At 58.6% G+C, this 10366-nt stretch overlaps 1 long non-coding RNA gene across 1 annotated transcript; it reads left to right on the top strand.

Annotated features, from left to right (window-relative positions):
- The first annotated feature begins 5058 nt into the window (after positions 1–5058).
- Positions 5059–8583, top strand: LOC142362266 (uncharacterized). Its single transcript, XR_012764889.1, has 2 exons — positions 5059–5174; positions 8352–8583. It is a non-coding gene; the product is annotated as an uncharacterized LOC142362266 (long non-coding RNA).
- The last annotated feature ends 1783 nt before the right edge of the window (positions 8584–10366 follow it).

Here is a 10366-nt window from a genome sequence, read left to right as displayed (position 1 = left end):
TCGGCGGGTGGCGCATGCGCGGTGCGGCGGAGCAGCATGGCGGCGGTGTGTTGTCGGGTGTCGGGGCGGCGGGGGAGCAGAGAGGCCAGCGGTGAGGCGCGGGCTCCCCTCCGGCGGGTGCGGGGGTGCGTGGTGGGTGCCCGAGGGTGGTGGGACGGGAAGCTTGGAGCCGGCCGCTGCGGCAGGCTGCAGGAGGCGAGCCGGGTGCGGGCAGCCCCGGGGCCAGAGGCGGGAGGTGACGGAAGGGAAGGGGGGAAGGAGGCGGGCATCCCCCCCAAGTCGGCAGCGCTCCTCCGGCCCCTGTCGCCCCGCGCAGCCGCCCCCAGCTGCAGCACGTCCCCTGAAGCCTGTCCCGGAGCGCCCGGCCTCCCATAAGGCCCGTGGTGCGGGCGGCACGCTGGCCCTGGAGCGTGCCTCGGCCTCCCTGAAGGCGGTGGCCGCTGCTTGTTTGTGTGTGGCAGGGGCCGCGCTGAGGACGCGTTTGTCCGTTCGTGGCCTGGGGATGCCGTTGGCTGCGCCCGCTCCGGGCTTGTGTGGGCTGCGTGTGCCGGGCCTCGCTGTGCTGGCGGCGTGGGGGCGAAAAGGGAGAGGCGGAGCGCTGAGTGGCTGCGGGCAGGAGGTGTCGCGGCTGAAGCTGGAGAGTCCCGAGAAGGCTGAAGGAAGAAGAAGAAATGGAAGGCTACCTGGTTGGCAGCTGGCTGGCGCTGCAGGCAGGAGAGAGCCTGCCTGTGCGGGTGAGGAAGGCTCCCTCTTGGTAGCCCGCAGCAGGCCAGGCCGCCAGCGTGCCCCGCAGGGTCTGTATGTGTCACCAGCAGCAGCATGGTCCGGTTGTGGAGCGCGCGAGCGCGGGTACGTGCGTAGGGAGCCTTGTCTCGTAAGAGCTGCGAGACATGGACGTTTTGTCTTAGGTGGGGGACAGCCAAGCGACCGGAGTTAGGGAAGAGGAATGGAGGAGAGCAGGAGAGAGAAGCGTCTGAAGCGGCAGAGTCTCCCGGGAGCGCGGAGAGCGAGAGCTGCGGTGAGTGGCGGGCCCTCGGGGCCCTGTTGCCCCTCTTCTGCGTCCCGGGCCCTCCCCTGGATCCTTCTCTCTCCCACGCTGCTGTGATATTTTTTTTATTTGTTTTTTTCTTTTTCCTTTTCTTTTCCTTTCCCTGTACCTCCCGTCTTCTGTCTGTGTTTGTGTTGTGCTCCCTCTCCCTCTTTTTCTCCCTCCAGAATTTCTCTAGCCGGCTCCCTGTCTCTATTTCTGTGTCCTGCTGGCTGTCCGGTCGTTTCTTGCTGTACCTCCCTGTCCAGCCGGCTCTCTTTTTGCTCTCCCTTTTTGCCTTTCTCTCCTTCTCTGTCCTGCTTCATGGCCCTTTCTTCTCTTTCTCTCCCTCTCTGTTCTCTAGCCCCTTGCTGGTTTGTTTTGGGGTTTCCCTGCACACACGCCCCCCGCCCCCTTCTTGGTCTCTTTGTCTAGATCTGACCCTTTCTTTGTTTCTCGGTCTCTTTTTTCCTGTTCACTGTCCTTTTTCTCTCTCTGTCTGTGTGTCCTGCACTCCGTTGCCATCTTTATCTCTCCTTTCTTCTTCATCTCCTCCCCATGCCCCCATCTCTCGCTCACCGGCCGTACGCTTTCTTGCTCCTTCTCTGCAAGGCTCCTCGTCCCTGTTTTTCTTGGATTTCTCTACCTCTCTGGCGTTTCCTTTCGACCTTTCTTTCTCTCTGAGCTCCTCGGTCTTCTGCCTTGTCTTATTTTCCTCTTCCTAGTGCTCTGCCCTGCTCCCCATCGTTTATTTTCTCTCTCCGTTTCTCTGCCCTGCTCCCCGTCCCTCTCTCTCTTTCTCCGTCCCCCTCTGCTGCTCCACAGCAGAGTTTTTCCTTTCTCCGGCTCTCTGACCGCTCCCCGCTCACCCAGGTTGACCGTCCCAGGTTTTGTTCTGCGTCTCCATCCTGCCGCTGTCCTGATCTATCCTTTTATGCCCTTCTCTTTCTGTCTCTTTTCGTGTGTCCCCGCTGCTTTTTTCCCATCTGTGTCCAGATTCCTGTCCCTTTCCTTTCTCCTCTTGCTGTCCTTTTGCCCTGCTTCCTCTTGCTGTTTTTTCTGCCTTTCTCTCTCTGCACCATTCCCTCTCCCATCCTTTATTTCTCTATCCCCCTGTGCAGCTCGCTGTCCCTTCTTCCCTTTCTCTCTTCCTCGGTATTTTTTTTCTTTCTCCATACCTCTCTCCCACTGCCTGTCACGGTCACTTCCCCCCCCGCCAGTGCTGTCCTGCTCTGTCCCTTTTCTCTCTCTGTCATTTTGTCCTGCTCCCTGTGTCTGTTTTTTTAATTCCTCTCTCAGGGTCTCTCAGCCCGGTGCTGTTTTTTCCCTTCTCCGCCTCTCTCTCCTGCTGCCCAGCTGAGGCTTTTCCCCCTCCGTCTCTGTCCTGCTCCCCCATCTGTTATTTTTGCCTGTCTTTCTCTTTATCCTGCCTCCCTGTCCCCTTTTTCTCTCTCAGTATCACCTTGTCCCACTCCCTTTCTCTGACAATCTGTCCTGCTCCTTGTCCTTCACTTTCCCTTCTCAATCATTCCCCATCCTTCTTCTGGCCTTTCTTCCTTCTCTTTCTACCCTGCTGCCGCAGTGCTTTTTTCTCCACCGCTGTCCTGCTCCCTGGCCCTTGTTTCCTCTCGCTGTCCCTCTGTCCTGCTTCCTGTGCCCCAGTTTTTCTGTTTCTCTGTCCTGCTGCCTGTCTGGTTGTTTCTTGCTGGACCTCCCTGTCCAGCCGGCTCTCCCTTTTTGCCTTTCTCTCCTCCTCTGTCCTGCTTCCTCGTCCTTTCTTCTCTTCTTCTGTCTCTCTGTCCTCCAGCTCCTTGCTGGTTTGTTTTGGGGTTCCCTCCCCGGCACCCCCCCACCACCCCACCCCTTCTGGGTCTCTTTGTCTAGATCTGACCCTTTCTTTGTCTCTGTGTCCTGCGCTCCGTTGCCATCTTTGTCTCTCCTTTCTTCTTCATCTCCTCCCCCTGCCCCCACCTCTCTCTCCCTCTTTCGCGCTCACCGGCCCTACGCTGTCTTGCTTTGTCTCTGCAAGGCTCCTCGTCTCTATTTTTCTTGATTTCTCTACCTCTCTGGCGTTTTCTTTCGACCTTTCTTTCTCTCTGAGCTCCTCGGTCTTCTCCCTTGTCTTATTTTCCTCTTCCTAGTGCTCTGCCCTGCTCCCCATCGCTTATTTTCTCTCTCCGTTTCTCTGCCCTGCTCCCCATCCGTCCCTCTCTTTCTTTCTCTGTCCCCCTCTGCTGCTCCACAGCAGTGTTTTTCCTTTCTCCAGCTCTCTGACCTGCTCCCCACCCCCCTCCCCCCTTTTTCTCTCTGTCATTCTTCCTGCTTCCCTGGACCTCTCTCTCTGCAATCTCGCGTCCTACTCCCTGTTTGTATCCCACTGTCCTGGTCCCCATCCCTCTCTTTGCCTCTCTATCCCTCTGTCCCTGTTTTTTCTTTCTCCGTCTCTCTGCCCTGCTGCCTAGTTCTGTCCGGTTCCCTTTCTGTTTGCTGGGTGGTTGTTTTTTTTTTTCTCTCTTCATTCCTCTGCCTTGCTCTGTGTATTCTGTCCTCTCACTGTCGCAGTGTCCTGCTGTGTGTTACCCATCCTTCTCCCTGTTGTTTTTTTTTTTTTTTTTTCCTCTTGCTCTGTCCCTCTGTCCTGCTGCCTGGAAGTAATTTTTTATTCTCTGCATTTCTGTTCTTCTGACCATGGCTGTTTTTTCATTCTCCACCTCTCTCTCCCCTGCTCCCCACCCTCACCTTTCTCTCCCTGACGTTCTTTCCTCTTCCCAGTCCCTCTGCTTTTGTGTATCCTTGCACTCCACTCCCTCTGTCTCGCTCTATCATGCTGTCTTGCTCCCCATCCCTCCCTTTCCTTTCTACCCTTCCGATGTGTGTGTCCCCCAAGCCCCCTTTGTACGTGTCCCTGTCAACACCCTTCTGTCACTCTTCTTCCCTTGCTCTTCTGGCTCTTTTTCTCTCTTCCTCTGTGCTGCGGCCCATCGCTGTTTTTAACTCCTCCATCCCTTTGTCCCGCTCCCTGTCCTTGTCAGTTTTGCCCTGTGCTCCAGGCTTGCCTTGTTTTCTGCATCTCTGTCCTTTTGCCTGTACCCTTTTTCTCTCTGCTCCTCAGTCCTTCTGCCTCGTCTTGTTTTTCTCTTGCTGCCGTCCCTCTCTTTTTGTCTGTGACCCTCTGTGCTCTTCTCCTTCTCCCTCTCAGTTTGCAGTTGTCCTATGTGTCCCCCTCTCTGTCTCTCTCTTCTGCTGTCCTGCTCCCCAGCCCCGTTATTTATTGCTTCACCCCTCGGTCTTGCTCTCAGTCCCTGTTTTCTCTCGTGCTCCGCCTCGCTGCCGTTCTCTCTGTTGCTCTCGTTTGCTGTCTGTCCCAGCGTCCTGCTCCCTGTCGCGCTCTCTGTTTCACAGTCTGGCGTCGTGTCCCTCACCTGCTTTCTCTCTCACTCTGTCCTTCCTCCTGGCTTTTCCTTGTCCCTCTGGCCTCTTACTCGTCGCTACTTTTTGCTTCCTTTCTCTACCTCTCTGCCTCTGCCCTGTCGCTTTCTTCCTCTCTCTCTCTGCAATGTTTCTTTCTCCATCTGTGCCCCCCTCCCTGTCCCTTTTCTCTTGTTCTCTCTGTCCTCCATCCTCCCCGTAACTCTTTGTCTGTGTATCTCCATACTGCTGCCTGTCCCTTTGTTTCTCGCTATATGCCCCTGTCCGGCTTGCTGTCCCGTTGTTCTCCTCTGTGCTGAACCATGGCCTTTTCTATCATCCTGCAGCCCATCACCGATTTTACTTTCTCCACCTCTTTGGCCTGATCTGTGTGTCTCCTGCCCCCGTCCATCTGGCTTGTTCGCTCTACTTGTGTCTCCCTCCAGTGTTCTTTATTCCTCCGATTCAGTTTCTCTCTTGATCCATCAGTTCTGCTGCCCGCTCGTCGTTCTCTGTCTCTCTCTCTTTCCCTCTGTGCTGTTCCTGCGCGTAGCGCGAGAGCAAGCGAGGCTACGTGCCTAGGGAGCCTTGTCTCGTAAGAGCTGCGAGACATGGACGTTTTGTCTTAGGTGGGGGACAGCCAAGCGACCGGGGTTACGGAAGAGGAATGGAGGAGAGCAGGACAGAGAAGCGTCTGAAGCGGCAGAGTCTCCCGGCAGCGCGGAGAGCGAGAGCTGCGGTGAGTGGCGGGCCCTCGGGGCCCTGTCGCCCCTCTTCTGCGTCCCGGGCCCTCCCCTGGATCCTTCTCTCTCCCACGCTGCTGTGATTTCTTTATTTTTCTTTTTCCTTTTCTTTTCCTTTCCCTGTACCTCCCGTCTTCTGTCTGTGTTTGTGTTGTGCTCCCTCTCCCTCTTTTTCTCCCTCCAGAATTTCTCTAGCCGGCTCCCTGTCTCTATTTCTCTGTCCTGCTGGCTGTCCGGTCGTTTCTTGCTGTACCTCCCTGTCCAGCCGGCTCTTTTTGCTCTCCCTTTTTGCCTTTCTCTCCTTCTCTGTCCTGCTTCATGGCCCTTTCTTCTCTTTCTCTCCCTCTCTGTTCTCTAGCCCCTTGCTGGTTTGTTTTGGGGTTTCCCTGCACACCCCCCCCCCCGCCCCCTTCTTGGTCTCTTTGTCTAGATCTGACCCTTTCTTTGTTTCTCGGTCCCTTTTTTCCTGTTCACTGTCCTTTTTCTCTCTCTGTCTGTGTGTCCTGCACTCCGTTGCCATCTTTATCTCTCTTCTTCATCTCCTCCCCCTGCCCCCGTCTCTCTCTCCCTCTTTCGCGCTCACCGTCCCTACATTTTCGTGCTCCGTCTCTGCAAGGCTCCTCGTCCCTGTATTTCTTGATTTCTCTACCTCTCTGGCGTTTCCTTTCGACCCTTCTTTCTCTCTGAGCTCCTTGGTCTTCTGCCTTGTCTTATTTTCCTCTTCCTAGTGCTCTGCCCTGCTCCCCATCGTTTATTTTCTCTCTCCGTTTCTCTGCCCTGCTCCCCGTCCCTCTCTCTCTTTCTCCGTCCCCCTCTGCTGCTCCACAGCAGAGTTTTTCCTTTCTCCGGCTCTCTGACCGCTCCCCGCCCACCCAGGTTGACCGTCCCAGGTTTTGTTCTGCGTCTCCATCCTGCCGCTGTCCTCATCTATCCTTTTGTGCCCTTCTCTTTCTGTCTCTTTTCGTGTGTCCCCGCTGCTTTTTTTCCCATCTCTGTCCAGCTCCCTGTCCCTTTCCTTTCTCCTCTTGCTGTCCTTTTGCCCTGCTGCCTCTTGCTGTTTTTTCTGCCTTTCTCTCTCTGCACCATTCCCTCTCCCATCCTTTATTTCTCTATCCCCCTGTGCAGCTCGCTGTCCCTTGTTTCCTTTCTCTCTTCCTCGGTATTTTTTTTCTTTCTCCATACCTCTCTCCCGCTGCCTGTCACGGTGGCATTTCTCCCCCCAATGCTGTCCTGCTCTGTCCCTTTTCTCTCTCTCTGTCATTTTGTCCTGCTCCCTGTGTTTGTTTTTTTAATTCCTCCCTCAGGGTCCCTCAGCCCGGTGCTGTTTTTTCCCTTCTCCGCCTCTCTCTCCTGCTGCCCAGCTGAGGCTTTTCCCCCTCCGTCTCTGTCCTGCTCCCCCGTCTCTTACTTGTGCCTGTCTTTCACTTTGTCCTGCCTCCTTGTCCCCTTTTTCTCTCTCAGTATCACCTTGTCCCGCTCCCTGTCCCTGTCTTTCTCTGACAATCTGTCCTGCTCCTTGTCCTTCTCTTTCCCTTCGCTGTTATTCCCCGTCCTTCTTCTGGCCTTTCTTCCTTCTCTTTCTGTCCTACTGCCCCAGTGCCTCTTTTTCCACCGCTGTCCTGCTCCCTGGCCCTTGTTTCCTCTCGCCGTCCCTCTGTCCTGCTTCCTGTCCCCAGTTTTTCTGTCTCTCTTTCTCGATCCTGCTGCCTGTCCGGTCGTTTCTTGCTGTACCTGCCTGTGCAGCCGGCTCTCCCTTTTTGCCTTTCTCTCCTTCTCTTCCTGCTTCCCGGCCCGTTCTTGTCTTCCTCTCTGTCTGTCCTCTAGCCCCTTGCTGGTTTGTGTTGGGGTTCCAACCCTGACCACCCACCCCCTTCTTCGTCTGACCCTTTCTTTGTTTCTTAGTACGTTTCTTCCTGTTGCCTGTCCTTTTTCTCTCTCTGTCAGTGTGTCCTGCACTGCGTGGGACAGGGGTGGGAGGCTGAAAAAGGGTGGGAAGCTGAATGAAGTAGAGGCCAGCAAAAAGGGAGGTAGGAGGCTGACGAGGGGTGGGAGGTGGGGGGGGGGGGTGGCCGAGGAGGGGGGAGTAGAGGCCAGGAAAAAAAAGGAGGCCGGAAAGGGGTGGGAGGCCGGGGGCGAGAGTAGAGGCCAGAAAAAAAGGGAGGCCGGGGGGTGCGAGTAGAGGCCAGAAAGGCCCTTTTCTTGTGGCTTCTTCCCTGTCTTTATCTCTCTTTCCTGCCTTGTTTACTCCTCTGATTCAAGTTCTCTCTTGATCCCTGTGTTCTGCTTCCCACTCATCATATTCTCTCTTTTTCTCTGTCCTGTTCCTGAGGCTTCTTGTCTAGGAAGCCACGTCTCGTATGAGCTCTAAGACAGCCACATGCATTTTCTCTCAGGTGGAGGAGAGCCAAACGATTGGAGTTGCGGAAGAAGAAGGGAAGAGAGAAGGAGAGAGAAACATCTGAAGTGTCCAAGTCTCCCGGCAGCACCGAGAGTGAGAGCTGCGGTGAGTCCTGGGCCCTCGGGGCCCTGTCACCCCTCTTCTGCATCCTGGGCCCTGCCCGGCTCCCTCTCTTTCCCCCACTGCTACGATTATTTTTTTTTCTGCTCTTGTGTACCTTCTTTCTCCATCTGTCTCTGACTTGTCCCCATCTTTTAGGTCCTCCCTCTTTCTGCCTTGCAGCCTGTGGCATTTTTTTCCTTCTTCCCCTCTTTCTGTTCAGCTCCCGGTTACTAGTTTTGCTTTCCTCCTACTCTGTAGCCTGTCAGTACTTTTGCTGTCTTTGGTGCTCTCTGTCTGCCTCCTCGTCCCTTGATTCGAGGCCTTCCTTCTTGGCTCCGTAGCACGTCACAGATCTACTGCTTTCTCCATGTCTATTCTATTCTATTTCCTCATCTCTCTTTGTCCAGGTCCCTGCCGCTGTTCTTTTTTCCTCTGTCATGCTGCAGGGGATTTTTTTGCATCTCCTTCCCGCTCCCCATTCTTCATTTTCGGTCTGTGTCCTGCTCCCTCTTCTTCTTTCTGCTGCTGCTCTTCCTCTCTTGCTGCTGCTTCTTTCTCCGTCTCTGTGGGACTGCCTGTCCCCGTCCTTCTCTCGCTGTCCCTTTACCTGCTTCGTGCTTTCTCGTTCCACCGCCGCTGTCCAGCCACCTGTCACTTTTCTCCTCTCTTGTAGTGGCCTGCACCCTGCTCCTCATTTTTGGCAGCCTCTGCCGAGCAGCGCGTCGCTCCGGGAGGCGACGGACGGACTGTTCCCCGCTGGAGCAACGGGCACAGCTGCGGGAAGGAGTGCCGAGGTGTCGGAGGGGCAGAGGGAGCGTCGGGGGCCCCGAGCCCCGGGGCGGAGCGGCTCCCGGGACTGGCTGGGTGCGTGACTGAATAAAGACCTGCGGTCCCTTTTGCCCTGGCGGCTGCGTTTGTGCTTGGTTTGCACGGGACGAGGGGCTGCGCCAGAGGCCAGGGGAGGAGGGGACGGGCTGTGGGGCTGGGGCGACGGCCCCCTGTTCCTGCCGGGCTCCAGCCGTGGGCCGGGGGAGCCCCAGGTGCGGGCAGCGGGGCTGATGGCGACGGCCCCTCCCTCTGCCGGTGGAGGGCCCGGTGCTGCCGTGGCCCGGGTGGCCGTGGAGGGGCCGGTACGATCGCTGCTGCCACCCGGTGAGCAAAGTTCGGTACTGCGGCTCGGGCGGCGCCGTGTCGAAGAGCTCGCTGCTGCCACCCGGTGAGCAAAGTTCGGTACTGCGGCTCGGGCGGCGCCGTGTCCAAGAGCTCGCTGCTGCCACCCGGTGAGCAAAGTTCGGTACTGCGGCTCGGGTGGCGCCGTGTCCAAGAGCTCGCTGCTGCCACCCGGTGAGCAAAGTTCGGTACTGCGGCTCGGGTGGCGCCAATGCGCGGTGGCGCCGTGTCTAAGAGCTCGCTGCTGCCACCCGGTGAGCAAAGTTCGGTACTGCGGCTCGAGTGGCGCAGGTGCTTTGCGCGCTGGGAGGAGCCGTGCCCTGTGTGTCCGGCGCTGCAATAAGGAACGCCTGCCTGCTTGCTGAAGTGCCCAAAGGGCTTCAGAGAGTCTTTGTGTTTGCCCAATGACGGCATCGTGGGCTCCAGCCGTGGGCCGGGGCCGGAAGAGCCCCAGGTGCGGGCAGCGGGGCTGATGGCGACGGCCCCTCCCTCTGCCGGTGGAGGGCCCGGTGCTGCCGTGGCCCGGGTGGCCGTGGAGGGGCCGGTACGATCGCTGCTGCCACCCGGTGAGCAAAGTTCGGTACTGCGGCTCGGGTGGCGCCGTGTCCAAGAGCTCGCTGCTGCCACCCGGTGAGCAAAGTTCAGTACTGCGGCTCGGGTGGCGCCAATGCGCGGTGGCGCCATGTCCAAGAGCTCGCTGCTGCCATCCGGTGAGCAAAGTACGGTACTGCCGCTCGAGTGGCGCAGGTGCTTTGAGCGCTGGGAGGAGGCGTGCCCTGTGTGTCCGGCGCTGCAATAAGGAACGCCTGGCTGCTTGCTGAAGTGCCCAAAGGGCTTCAGAGAGTCTTTGTGTTTGCCCAATGACGGCATCATGGGCTCCAGCCGTGGGCCGGGGCCGGAAGAGCCCCAGGTGCAGGCAGCGGGGCTGATGGCGACGGCCCCTCCCTCTGCCGGTAGAGGGCCCGGTGCTGCCGTGCCGGGCCCGATGGGAGCCGAAGGAGGAGCGGAGCCATAGCCGCGTTGCGGCTGCAGCGAGGGAGAAGGTGAGCGCGGGGTGTAGGGGGGAAGTGGATGGAGCGGCGGGACCCGGGGAAAAGCCCCCGGGAGGGCGGGGTCCGTGTCGGGGGCAAGGAGCGGCGGGGGTGCGGCGCCGTGTCGGAGCCGCGATTCGGGGCCTGCCCGGAGCCGGCGCTGGGCGTGGACGCCGCGCCGTACCCCCTGGCGCCGCCTCGTGGACGCAACGCGGTACTGCAGGCAGGCGTTCGGCGCATGGTGTGGCCCCTCCGGCGCGCCGTCGGCGCGTGGCGCATGCGCGGTGCGGCGGAGCAGCCTGGCGGCGGTGTGTTGTCGGGTGTCGGGGCGGCGGGGGAGCAGAGAGGCCAGCGGTGAGGCGGGGGCTCCCCTCCGGCGGGTGCGGGGGTGCGTGGTGGCTTCCCGAGGGTGGTGGGACGGGAAGCTTGGAGCCGGCCGCTGCGGCAGGCTGCAGGAGGCGAGCCGGGTGCGGGCAGCCCCGGGGCC

This window comes from Opisthocomus hoazin, chromosome 8 (genome assembly GCF_030867145.1).
Source record: "Opisthocomus hoazin isolate bOpiHoa1 chromosome 8, bOpiHoa1.hap1, whole genome shotgun sequence".
Classification (NCBI taxonomy): Eukaryota; Metazoa; Chordata; class Aves; order Opisthocomiformes; family Opisthocomidae; genus Opisthocomus; species Opisthocomus hoazin.
This window is presented reverse-complemented; position numbering and strand designations above follow the sequence as displayed.